Source organism: Symphalangus syndactylus, chromosome 1 (assembly GCF_028878055.3).
Source record: "Symphalangus syndactylus isolate Jambi chromosome 1, NHGRI_mSymSyn1-v2.1_pri, whole genome shotgun sequence".
Lineage (NCBI taxonomy): Eukaryota > Metazoa > Chordata > Mammalia > Primates > Hylobatidae > Symphalangus > Symphalangus syndactylus.
Genome location: NC_072423.2, coordinates 26341221 through 26352312, shown reverse-complemented (window position 1 = coordinate 26352312; position 11092 = coordinate 26341221).

Genomic DNA, 11092 nt, shown 5'->3' with positions numbered 1-11092 from the left:
AGCATTTTTCACATACCTATTAGCCGTTTGTATTTCTTCTTTTCAGAAGTGTACATTTGTGTTTTTTGCCCACTTTTTAATGGAATAATTATTTTTGCTGTTGAGTTGTTTGAGTTCCTTATATATTCTGGATATAAGTCCCTTGTTGAATTACTAGTTTGTACATATTTTCTTTCATTCTATAGGTTGTCTCTCCACTTTGTTGATTGTTTCCTTTGATTTGAAGAAACTTTTTAGTTTAGTATGGTCTCATTTGTCTATTTTTGGTTTTGCTGCCTGTGTTTTTGTGGTCTTAGCCAAAAATGTTTTGCCTAGAACAATTTTCTGAAATGTTTTCTCTGTTTTCTTCTAGAGGTTTTCTAGTTTCAGGTCTTTGAATTAAGTCCTCAATCTATCTTGAGTTGATTTTTGTATATGATGAGTGATAGAGGTCCAGTTTCATTCTTTTGCATATAGATATTGAATTTTCCCAGCACTATTTATTGAAGGGGGTTCCTTTTCCCTCCTGTATAGTGTTGATGACTTTGTTAAAAATCAGTTGGCTGTAAATATGTGGATTTATTTCTAGGTTCTATATTCTGTACCATTGGTTTATGTGAGTGCTTCTTATACCCAAACCATGCTGTTTGGGGTACTTAGTCTTATATTTTGAAGTTGGGTAGTGTGATGCCTCCTGCTTTGTTCTTTTTGCTCAGGATTGCTTTGGCTATTTGGGCTCGTTTTTGGTTTCATATAAATTTTAGAATTCTGTTTCTATTTCTGTAAAAAATCACATTGGAAATTTGATAGGAATTGCATTGAATCTACAGATTGCTTTGGGTAGTGTAATCATTTTAACTATATTCATTTTTCCAATCCAAGAACATAAAGTATCTTTACATTTCTTTGTGTCCTCTTTAATTTATTTCATCAGTGTTTTGTAGTTTTTCTTTTAGAGGTTTTTCTCCTCTTTGGTTAAATTTATTCTTAGGGGTTTTCTTTTTTTGGTAGCTATCATAAATGGGATAGATTGCTTGTTTTCTTTCTCAGCTGGTTCATTATTAGTGTGTAGAAATGCTACTAATTTTCGTAGCTGATTTTGTATCCTGAAACTTTACTGAATTCGTTTATCAAATCTAAGTTTTTGGGGAGTCTTTGGGTTTTTCTAGATATAAGATCATGTAATGTGGAAACAGGGATAATTTGACTTCTTTTCCAATTTGGATGTCTTTTATTTCCTTCTCTTGCCTCACTCCACGGGCTAGGACTTCTAGTACTGTGTTGAACAGGAGTAATGAAAGTGGACATTCTTATCTTGTTCCAGATTTTAGAGAAAGGGCTTTCAGCTTTTTGCCATTTATTATGGTGTTAGCTGTGGGTTTGTCATATATGGCCTTTATTATGTTGAGGTACATTCCTTCTATGCCCAGTTTGTTGTGAGTTTTTTTCATGAAGGGATGTTGAATTTTATCAAATGCTTTTTGTGTATCTATTGAGATCATTATATGGTTTTTGTCCTAAATTCTGTTTCTGTGATGTATCTCACATTAATTGATTTGCACATGTTGAACCATTGTTGCATCTCTGCTATAAAGCCAACTTGAAAATGGTGTATTATCTTTTTGATGTACTATTGCAATTGGTTTGCTAGTATTTTGTTGAGGGTTTTTGTGTCTGTGTTCCTCCAGAATATTAGCCTGCAGTGTTCTTTTTTTGTTTGTCCTTGTCTGGTTTTAGTTTCAGGGTAATGCTGTCCTTACAGAATGAGTTAGGGAGAATTTCTTCCTTTTCAACTTTTTTGAAATAATTTAAAGAGAATTGGTGCTAGTTTTTGAAAATTTGGTAAAATTCATCAGTAAATTCATCTGGTCCTGGAGTTTTCTTTGTTGGGAGACTTTTTTTTTTTTTTTTTTAAGAGTCTTGCTCTGTATTCCACGCTGGAGTGCAGTGGCACGATCTTGGCTCACTGCAACCTCCACCTCCCAGGTTCAAGCAATTCTCCTGCCTCAGCCTCCCAAGTAGCTGGGACTACAGGCCCACACCACCACGCTTTGGGAGACTTTTTTTTTTTTTTTTTTTACTGTTTCAATCTCATTACTCATTATTGGTCTGTTCACATTTTCCATTTCTTCCTGATTCAATCTTGGTAGATTGTATGTGTCCAGGAATTTATCCATTTTATCTAGGATTTCCAGTTTGATACTGCATAGTTGTTCATAGTAGTCTCTGATAATCTTAATTTCTGTGGTATCACTTCTAATCTTTTTTTTTCCATTTTTGATTTTGTTTATTTAGATCTTCTCCCTTTTTTTCTTGGTTAGTCTACCTAGCAGTTTATCAGTTTTGTTTATCTTTTCAAGAGAGCAACTTTTTGTTTTATTGATCCCTTGTATTTATTTTTAGTGTCTATTTTATTTCTGTTTTTCTATTTTGAGTTTGGTTTGTTCTTGCTTTTCTAGCTACCTAAGGTTTATGGTTAGATTGTTTATTCAGAACCTCTCTACTTTTTGGTGTAGGCATTTATTGCTATGAACTTCCCTTTAACCACCACATTTGCTGTACACCATAAGTTTTGGTATGTTGTGTTTTGATTTTCATTTGTTTCAAGAATTTTTAAATTGTTTCCTTTTCTTTTTTGATCCAATTCTGGAGCACGTTGTTTAGTTTCCAAATATTGTAATGTATTTGTACAGTTTTCAATGTTCTACTTGTTAATAATTACTAGTTTTATTCCTTTGTGGTCTGAAAAGGTAGTTGATATTATTTCAATTTTAAAAAATGTTTTATGAGTTGTTTTATGTCCTAGCATATGGTCTATCATAGAGAATGTTTCATGTGCTGATAAGATGCATATTCTATAGCTGTTGGATTAAGTGTTCTATAAATGTTTGTTAGGTCCACTTGGTTTAAAATGCAGTTTACATCCAATTATTTTTGGTTAATTTTCTGTCTAGATTATATATCTAATGTTGAGTACATGTTGAAGTCCCAACCTATTATTGTATTGGAGTCTATTTCTGTCTTTAGATCTATTCATGTTTGCTTATATATCTGGGTACTCCAGTGTTGGGTGCAAGTATGTTTAGAATTATTGTATGCTGAATTCCTTTATCATTTTATAATGACTTTTTTCATCTTTTTTTTTTACTGTTTTTGACAGCATATGTTTTGTCTAAGTATAGCTGTTTCTGCTCATTTTTGGTTTCTGCTTGCATGGAATATCTTTTACTATCCTTTAAGTTTCAGTTTATATGTGACGCAGGTGAGATGAGTTTCTTGTATGCAGCACACAATTGGGTCATAATTTATTAATCCATTTATCCATTTTATATCTTAAGTGGTAAGTTTAGTTTATATTCAACATTATTATTAATTATGGCATTATCATTAATAGGCCATTTTATTAGTTGATTTCTGGTTGTTTTATATGTTCCTTATTCCTTTCTTTCTCTTATTGTTTATCATTGTTGTTTTGGTGGTCTGTAGTAGAAACATTTGAGTACTTTCTCTTCTTTGTGTGTTTGCTTTACCAGTGGGCTACACATTTTCTTGCATTTTCATGATAGTAGATATTGTCCTTTTTTTTCCAGGTATAGGATTCCTGTAAGCATTTTTTGGTTGGCTTAGTTTAATGGTGATGAATTCCTCCAGCTTTTGCTTGTCTGGAAAAGACTTTATTTCTCTTTCATTTATAAAAGATAACTGCTGGTTATAGTATCCCTTGACTAGCAGTTTTTTTTTTTTTTTTCTTTTGGCAACCTGAGTATATCATTCATACCATTCTCTCCTGGCTTTTTATGTTTCTGAAGAGCATTATCCTGTTAGTTTGATGGGGATTCTTTTCTAAGTGACAGCTTTTCCCTTACTGTTTTGGAATTCTGTTATTGACTTTCGACAGTTTAACGTCTTGTGGAGAAGACATTTTTTGAATTGTATTTTTTGGGGGCATCTCTGAGCTTATTATATCTAAATTTCTAAATCTCTTGCTAAATTTGGAAGTTTTCAGGTATCATTTTGTGAATTAAATTTTCCATCCCTTCTGTTTTCACCTTGTCTTCTGGGACACCAAGAATTTGAATATTTTGTTGCTTTATTGTATTTTATATGTCATGTAGGCTTTGTTTATTCATTTTTAAAAATTCTGTCTCACTGAGTTATTTCAAAAGACCTGTCTTCAAGTTTTGAAATTCTTTCTTTTGCATGATCTAGTTTATTGCTGAAGCTTATAAATGTGTTTTGTATTTCATTTAATGTATTCTTTACTTCCAGAATTTCTGTTTAGTTCTTTTCTATGGTATCTTTCCCTTCGGTAAATTTCTCATTCATATCCTGAATTGTTTTTCTGATTTTTTTTGCATTCTCTTATTTGTTGCTGAGCTTTTAAAATATTATTATTTTGACATTTTTTCCTGGGATTTCATAAATATCTTTTTTGTTGCAATCTGTTGCTGGAAAATTATTGTACCCCATTGGAGATGTCATATTTCCTTGTTTTTTTAATGTTTCCTGTGTTCTTAAATGGATATCTGTGCATCTGGCATAGCAGTTGCATCATTCAATATTTTGAATTTGCTTTCATTGGGGAAGACTTTTTCCTGACAGTGTATCTATGGTTCTGGCTGGTTAGGTCACTTTGGCTTTGACTCTGGGTGCACGCAGTAGTGTAGTCTCCATGTGATTTCTCTGACTGCAAACAGCATCAATGGCATCCGTGGTTTTCTCAGTGGCTTAGAGTGTGGTTGTTAGTGGAATCCATGGTGAAATTTTGCTGAGAATGGGAGCACCAAGTGAGCCAGTCCTTGGGGCCCAGTGGTGGCAGTGGCAGGATGAAGATGATTCCTCGGGCAACAAGGTGGTGTACCTTGGCAGCGGTGTTGGTGGGTCCAGGTGGACTGATTCTTGGGCCTACAGGCAGTTTGTTTAGATGCCAGTAGTGGCAGCGATGGGCCAGGTAGGTGAGCAAATCCTTGGTTCCCTTGGCATTGGACATGGTGTGGTCGATGGCAACAGCAGTAATGGGACAACTCTCTAGCTCCCAAGCCATCTGTGCTGGTGCTGGTGGTGGCTGGAATGGGCTGGGCAGGCCAGTCCCCAGACCTGCAGATGGCACATGCAGGTGGGTGGCAGCTGTGGTATTAGAACCTGGTTGGGTGGGCCCAACCTCAGGCCCCTGGGAAGAATGCCCATATAACAATGGTGGTGGACTGAGCTGGCCAATCCCCTAGTCCTCACATGGCATATCTGGGCACTGGATGAGGTGTGGCACCTGGCTGGTAGGGCCTGTCCTTAGGCCCTCTGTAGTGCATGCAGGCACTGGCTGTGGTAGGAGGGGAGGAAGTGATCCTCAAGCCCCTGGTGGAATGCTTGGATGGGGTGATAGTGGCTTCACTTCAGCCCTGCTACTGGGGAAGGTGGGGTTGTTTTCAGTGGAAACAACTGTAGGCTTGTGGGTAGGGAGTTTGTTCTTCACTCGTGCATCAGCCCTGGCAGTGCCAGTCTACAGTGGTGGCAGTTACAGGTGTTGGGATCTGTCTTCGAGTCACATGAAAATGCATGGTGGCTCCACTGCTGGGGACAATGAGGTCATTGCCAAGGCTTGCACTTTGGCCCTGGCAGGAGCAGCCAGCTGCAGTGTTGTCTATGGATGAGGGATTTCAATGGGGCTACAGGGTTGCAGGAGATGCAGCGGCTGTTATGCCACAGGGCAGGATACTATCTGGTAGAGGCAGGGCTGTCAAAATGGCACCTTGCTATAGCTGCTTAGAACTTAGCGGGATGTGTGGGACCTGGCCTGAGCTCTCTTTTTAGGGCAGTGCCATCATGTGGTCTCCAGTCAGTCTCCATTGTTAGTCTCAGAGCCCATGAAGTTCAAGGGGCTCTTTTTGGCTAGAATTGCAAGAGTCCATGATAGGCATGTGGATGATTGGGTGTCTCTCCACCCTTTCCTTGCACTGGGGAACCTCTCTGGGTTCCCAGCTTATCCAAGCTGAGAAGGCTGTCTTATTTCCCTCTCCTTTCCTGCTTTAGGTATTTCCTGTCACTTCTCTGTTGAATTCCAGTGTTCCCCCTGAACTGATGTATTCAAAATGTGATTATCTATGCTTTTGCTTCTTCTTTGTGGAGGGGGCAAGTATCAGATACCTCTAGTCAGCCATCTTGAAGCTGCTCCCCCATTAGTCAGCAATATAGCTTTAAATTGGTCACCTGTGTAAACAGGCAATGCTCTGTGATATTTGTTTCATTTTCATCTCTCTCCCAAATGTGGCATTTGTTCTGTCGTCTAAATGAGAAGAACACAGGGCACGAATGACATTCCAGAGGCTGAGACTTTTAGTTATGTAATTGGAAATCAAGTGCATCCATATAAATTGTTGTTTTGTTAATCTATGGATTTATATAGTTCATGTGTTAGGCCATTTTGTGTTGCTGTGATGGAATACCTGAGGCTGGGAAATTTATAAAGAAAAGAGATTTGTCTCATGGTGCTACAAGCTGCACAAGAAGCATGTTGCCAGCATGGTGAGGACCTCAGGGAACTTACAGTCGTGGCAGAAGTTGAAGGGAGAGCATGTGTATCACATGGTGAGAAAGAGTGTGTGGAGTGGGAGGCGCCAGACTTTTTAACAACTGGATCTCACATGAAATAATAGACTGGGAACTCACTCATCACTAAGGGAATGGAAACAAGTGATTCATGAAGGATCTGCCCCCATGACACAAACACCTCCTCCCAGTAGGCCCTACCTCCAACATGTTTGGATCATGTTTTAACATGACATTTGGAGGGGACAAATATTCAAACTGTATTAGTTCCTAAGGTGGAATTTTAAGGCGTTGGCTTATTTCATTTCTAAACTCTAGGAAAGGCTCGTGGGGAGGAGCTAAAAGTAATGGTAATATTATAATTAAAATTGGTTATATTGTGTTAAAATAGTAGTATGAAAGACAATAACATTCTTCCATTAAAAATATTCATTGGGGTTTCACTATTTGTCAGCCATTGTACAGGGTGGTATTAAAACCAAGCTTGAGCTCTGCTTTCCTTGTGTTAACAGCTTCATGAGTGAAGCAGCATTAATTTAAAATGCCGTGTGACACCTGTTACCATGAAAAGTTCATGCCATTATTCATGCCCATACTGTGGGTACTGGACACAGACAGGTGTTCCCAGAACGATTTTTCTGCAAAAGTGACCCTGGAGCTGAGTTCTGAAAAAGGAGAAGGAATTGACTAAGCTAAGTGGAAAGCAAAAAGCTTTCAGAGCATCAGGAACAGCATGAAGCAGAGCCCTGAAAGTAGGCCAGCAGACTAAGGCAGAGATAATAGAAGGAATCATGGTGTCATCTCAGGCTGATAATTCATAGTAGAGTATTAGTGTTTGGGAGTGAAAAGCCTCTATGTGAATTGATGTAATTTGCTGCAAATTCTGCAGATTACAATAGCAACACTAAGTTCTTAAAGGAGTGATATATTAGATGCACTGTTCTTTAAAAGGACTCTGTCTCTGCCAGATGTACTACGTTGTACTGATGTCTGCTGGATCTAGATGACCCATTGAGCCAAACAATTAATGATTTTAGTTCTGCAATACTTGGCTCGTTTTTTTCTGTGCAATGATCTATTATGTCCACTGAGGGCTATAGAATGTTAGAGACAGAGAAATTACAGGCATCCCATGGGAGATCAATCTTTTCTTCAGATAGAGAAACTAAGGTTGAGAGGAAGCGGAAACTTTCCATGGTTTTGTGGTTACTTAGTTATGAAGCCAATACCAACCTATAAATTGATTAAATGTTATTCTATAGCTTTTGTCCATCACCCACAAATGATGATTGCAATGTTAACTGTTTTAGATGATTCATTATTCCCAGAAGAGTTTATTTGTTCACTTTTCTGCAGCCTCCAAAAGAACATCATATGTGTGAAAACAGTTTAACACATTCTGGCTCTGATGATATTGATGATGAGCTGTTATAATATTAACAATGCTGCATATTGTGGTGGCAGAAATCCAAATGGACAAGAGATTTTGGATGTGGCTTGCTGCAACACGGAATAAATATTTTATACAAATGGGAATTCTTTAAAATCAGTCATGAAACCAGCATAAATTGGCTTCTTGTCGTGGGTGGTTTCTTATTGTGAGTAGGCAAGTTTGATTTAGAGGCGTGGTGCAGAAATTTAATGATCTACATCAAAATATAGCTTACAGATACTTTGATTCTTTATAAAGATCACATATGCCTGTCTTGAATTCACACATACATCCACTCAAAGCAACACACGCAATCATTTCCGTCACATTTCTTTCAAATTGGTGACATAATGCAGCTTTTGGGAAGCTGAACTTGAGCTGAAAACTACTCTATTAATTGCATATCACAAATCTACTTTGTTGTTTAAATAGAAGATCCTCAGTGCTGTGTTTAGTAAGATGGTATAGAGATTTCAAATGTGTCTTCATAATTTATTTATTTTAGAAAGACTAGAGATCACTTCGATTATTTTAATTCTTTATTTTATTTCTTTGATTAATTTTCTGTTTTTGAGAGGGGGAAGGCAGATGTCTTCAAACAGTAAAATTAGACTTGATGGGAAAGGCCACTGGAATATTTAAGTGGCCTAAGAATTATTTCCACAAATAAAGCAATTGTGTGTTTTTCTGTTTTATTTAAAGATGAGGATTGTTTTCTATGCTCTTCATTGCAAATGCAGTGTTTTTGTGAGATCATTTGCTTAATGCATCATTGCTCTTAGCTGGATTTGAGAGGCTCCTGTGTATGACCTTCTCTCTCGTTTTCAGCCTCTCAGAGAGCTTGTTATAAGGATCACAACACTGCAATGAGGTTTAAAAATGTTCTATTGAACTATAAGACTAGTAACCAATTTAAAGCAAATTTCTGTGTTGTTTCATGTCTAGTACATTTTAATAAATTTCCTTTCTTTCCCACGCTGTATTTCCCCCAATAATATTTACATATATTTGTCTTTTTTATTATGTGATAAGACATTTGAGGACAAAAACGGTGTCAAGTTAATTTTAAATAAATGTATAATCCAAAATCCAACAAACTTATAAAACCATCCTTCAGCTGAGAGCTTCCTTACTATAGGTGCATGTGTGTATACATGCATACACAGCATCACACAATATGGTGCATCTGGATTTATATAAATATATAAATACAAGTATATATGTGCATATGTTTTATTTTTACAAATAAAAATGTATTCTTAAAATATCTACATTCATGTTGGCAAAGATAGGAACCAAAACATCTAGGTAGTTGTTAGTAATTTGTTCTACTCAGATTAAAATATTATTTTGAATTTTTACTTTGCCATTCATATTTCTAATTTTTTTTGGTTCCTTTAGGAAAGGCATTTATTTTTTCATCTGCAACAAGATGAAGTTGGTAACCTTCAGGGCAGTAATAAGAGGATAATTGGAACAGTGTAATAGTGAGTGAAATATACATAGCAGATTTCCCTGATGATATCTTTGTTGTTGTTCAAAGATCTATTTATTAATTGATAGGTTCAAAGATATACTACATGACTTTGGGGGTTGGAAGAAAGTGGTGGTAGAAGCTGTTCTTTTTACCAGAACCTGTCTTTAGGAACCAAGTTATGAGTGGTTCTCTAGTCCTGGGAGCAGCTACGTAATAGATTCTATTTACGTATTTCCAGAAATTTATCTCTAGTAAAAATTCCTAAATTAAAGGAGTGTGGAGATGACTTCATTCATTTCTTCCTCTAGCATTTACTGAGCACAAATTTTATTCTTCTAAATGCTGTCTTAAACTCTGAGAATATAAGAATGAATTAGCTTCAGTTCTCCTCTTGAAGGACTCAGCCGAAGAGTCTGAGATTCCTACACAGCAATTGATATTCCTATATATCAAACTGTAGGTGTTTGTGTGTGTCCATGAACTCATGCATGTGTATGCGTTTCATTTGTCTCATTTAGTTATGAGTATTCTTGTAGGAGTCTATTTTTTCCATGAAAATATGTCCTAGGAGAAAATGTCTTTGAGAAGCTAAAACCCCTGGTATCTACTCCAAGTCACCATAAGGAAGCTGTTTTGACTCCAAGTCGCCACAGAAAGGACATGGGTTTAGAAATTAATTGAAAAAATTTGTATGTATTTATCATGTACATCATGTTTTACCATATATATATGTGCACACTTCGCACAATGGTTAAATCAAGCTAATTAACATATAAATATTTGAAGACTTGTGTTTTGAAGCCATAGAGACCTTGCCTGAAACCTAAGGTCTGGCAGTCACTATCTATTATGATCTTCTTCAAGCCTCTCAACCTCTCTGGGCTTTGCCCAATGACCTAGAGATGATAAAATGCCACTCCCTGTGACGTGCCAAGAAATTGAGATAATTTGGGTAAAGTGTCTAGCGTGTGGGTGGCACTTTATAGTTGCTTGGAATAATTTGAGTCCAATTGTAAATTAATACCATAATATTTTGATGTGTAAGAGCCAGTCTATCATTAGGGTCAAAAGCCCTATTCTGGAACAAGCCTGCCTAGGTTCTGATCCCGGTCCTGCTCTAGTTTATATGATTGTGGGAAAATTACTGAATCTCTTTGGATTACTGTTTCCCCATGGTATTATGAAGGAATAACAAATGAGTTAGTGTTAAGAATAGAATGTTAAGAACAGCTCTTGATACATGGTAAGTACTATGTAAATGTTGGTTAAAATGAAATACGTGTGCTTTATTTCGCTCTATCGAATCTGTACTCATTCCTAAGTTAGATATAAACATAAACCTTTAATATATTTGAGGCATTTAAATTTATTTTTTAACAATGACATGACAGAATCTGCCAAACTACTGATTAGATTATCTCTAGGCATGTATTTGATGTGTCTCTTAGTAATAAAAACTAATGAGTAGACTAAAAATGTTTCACATAAGTAATTTTACTTCCATTCTCATTTGGGGTACTGTTCTTTGTTTTATTTAGTATTTTTGTTGCTAAATGTCTTCAAGCTTATATTTTAGAAATAAAATTTATAGAATTATGGATGTTCAGAATTTAAGAAGAATTTATTTCAGTCACCATATTTCATTGCTGGGTATAATCTAA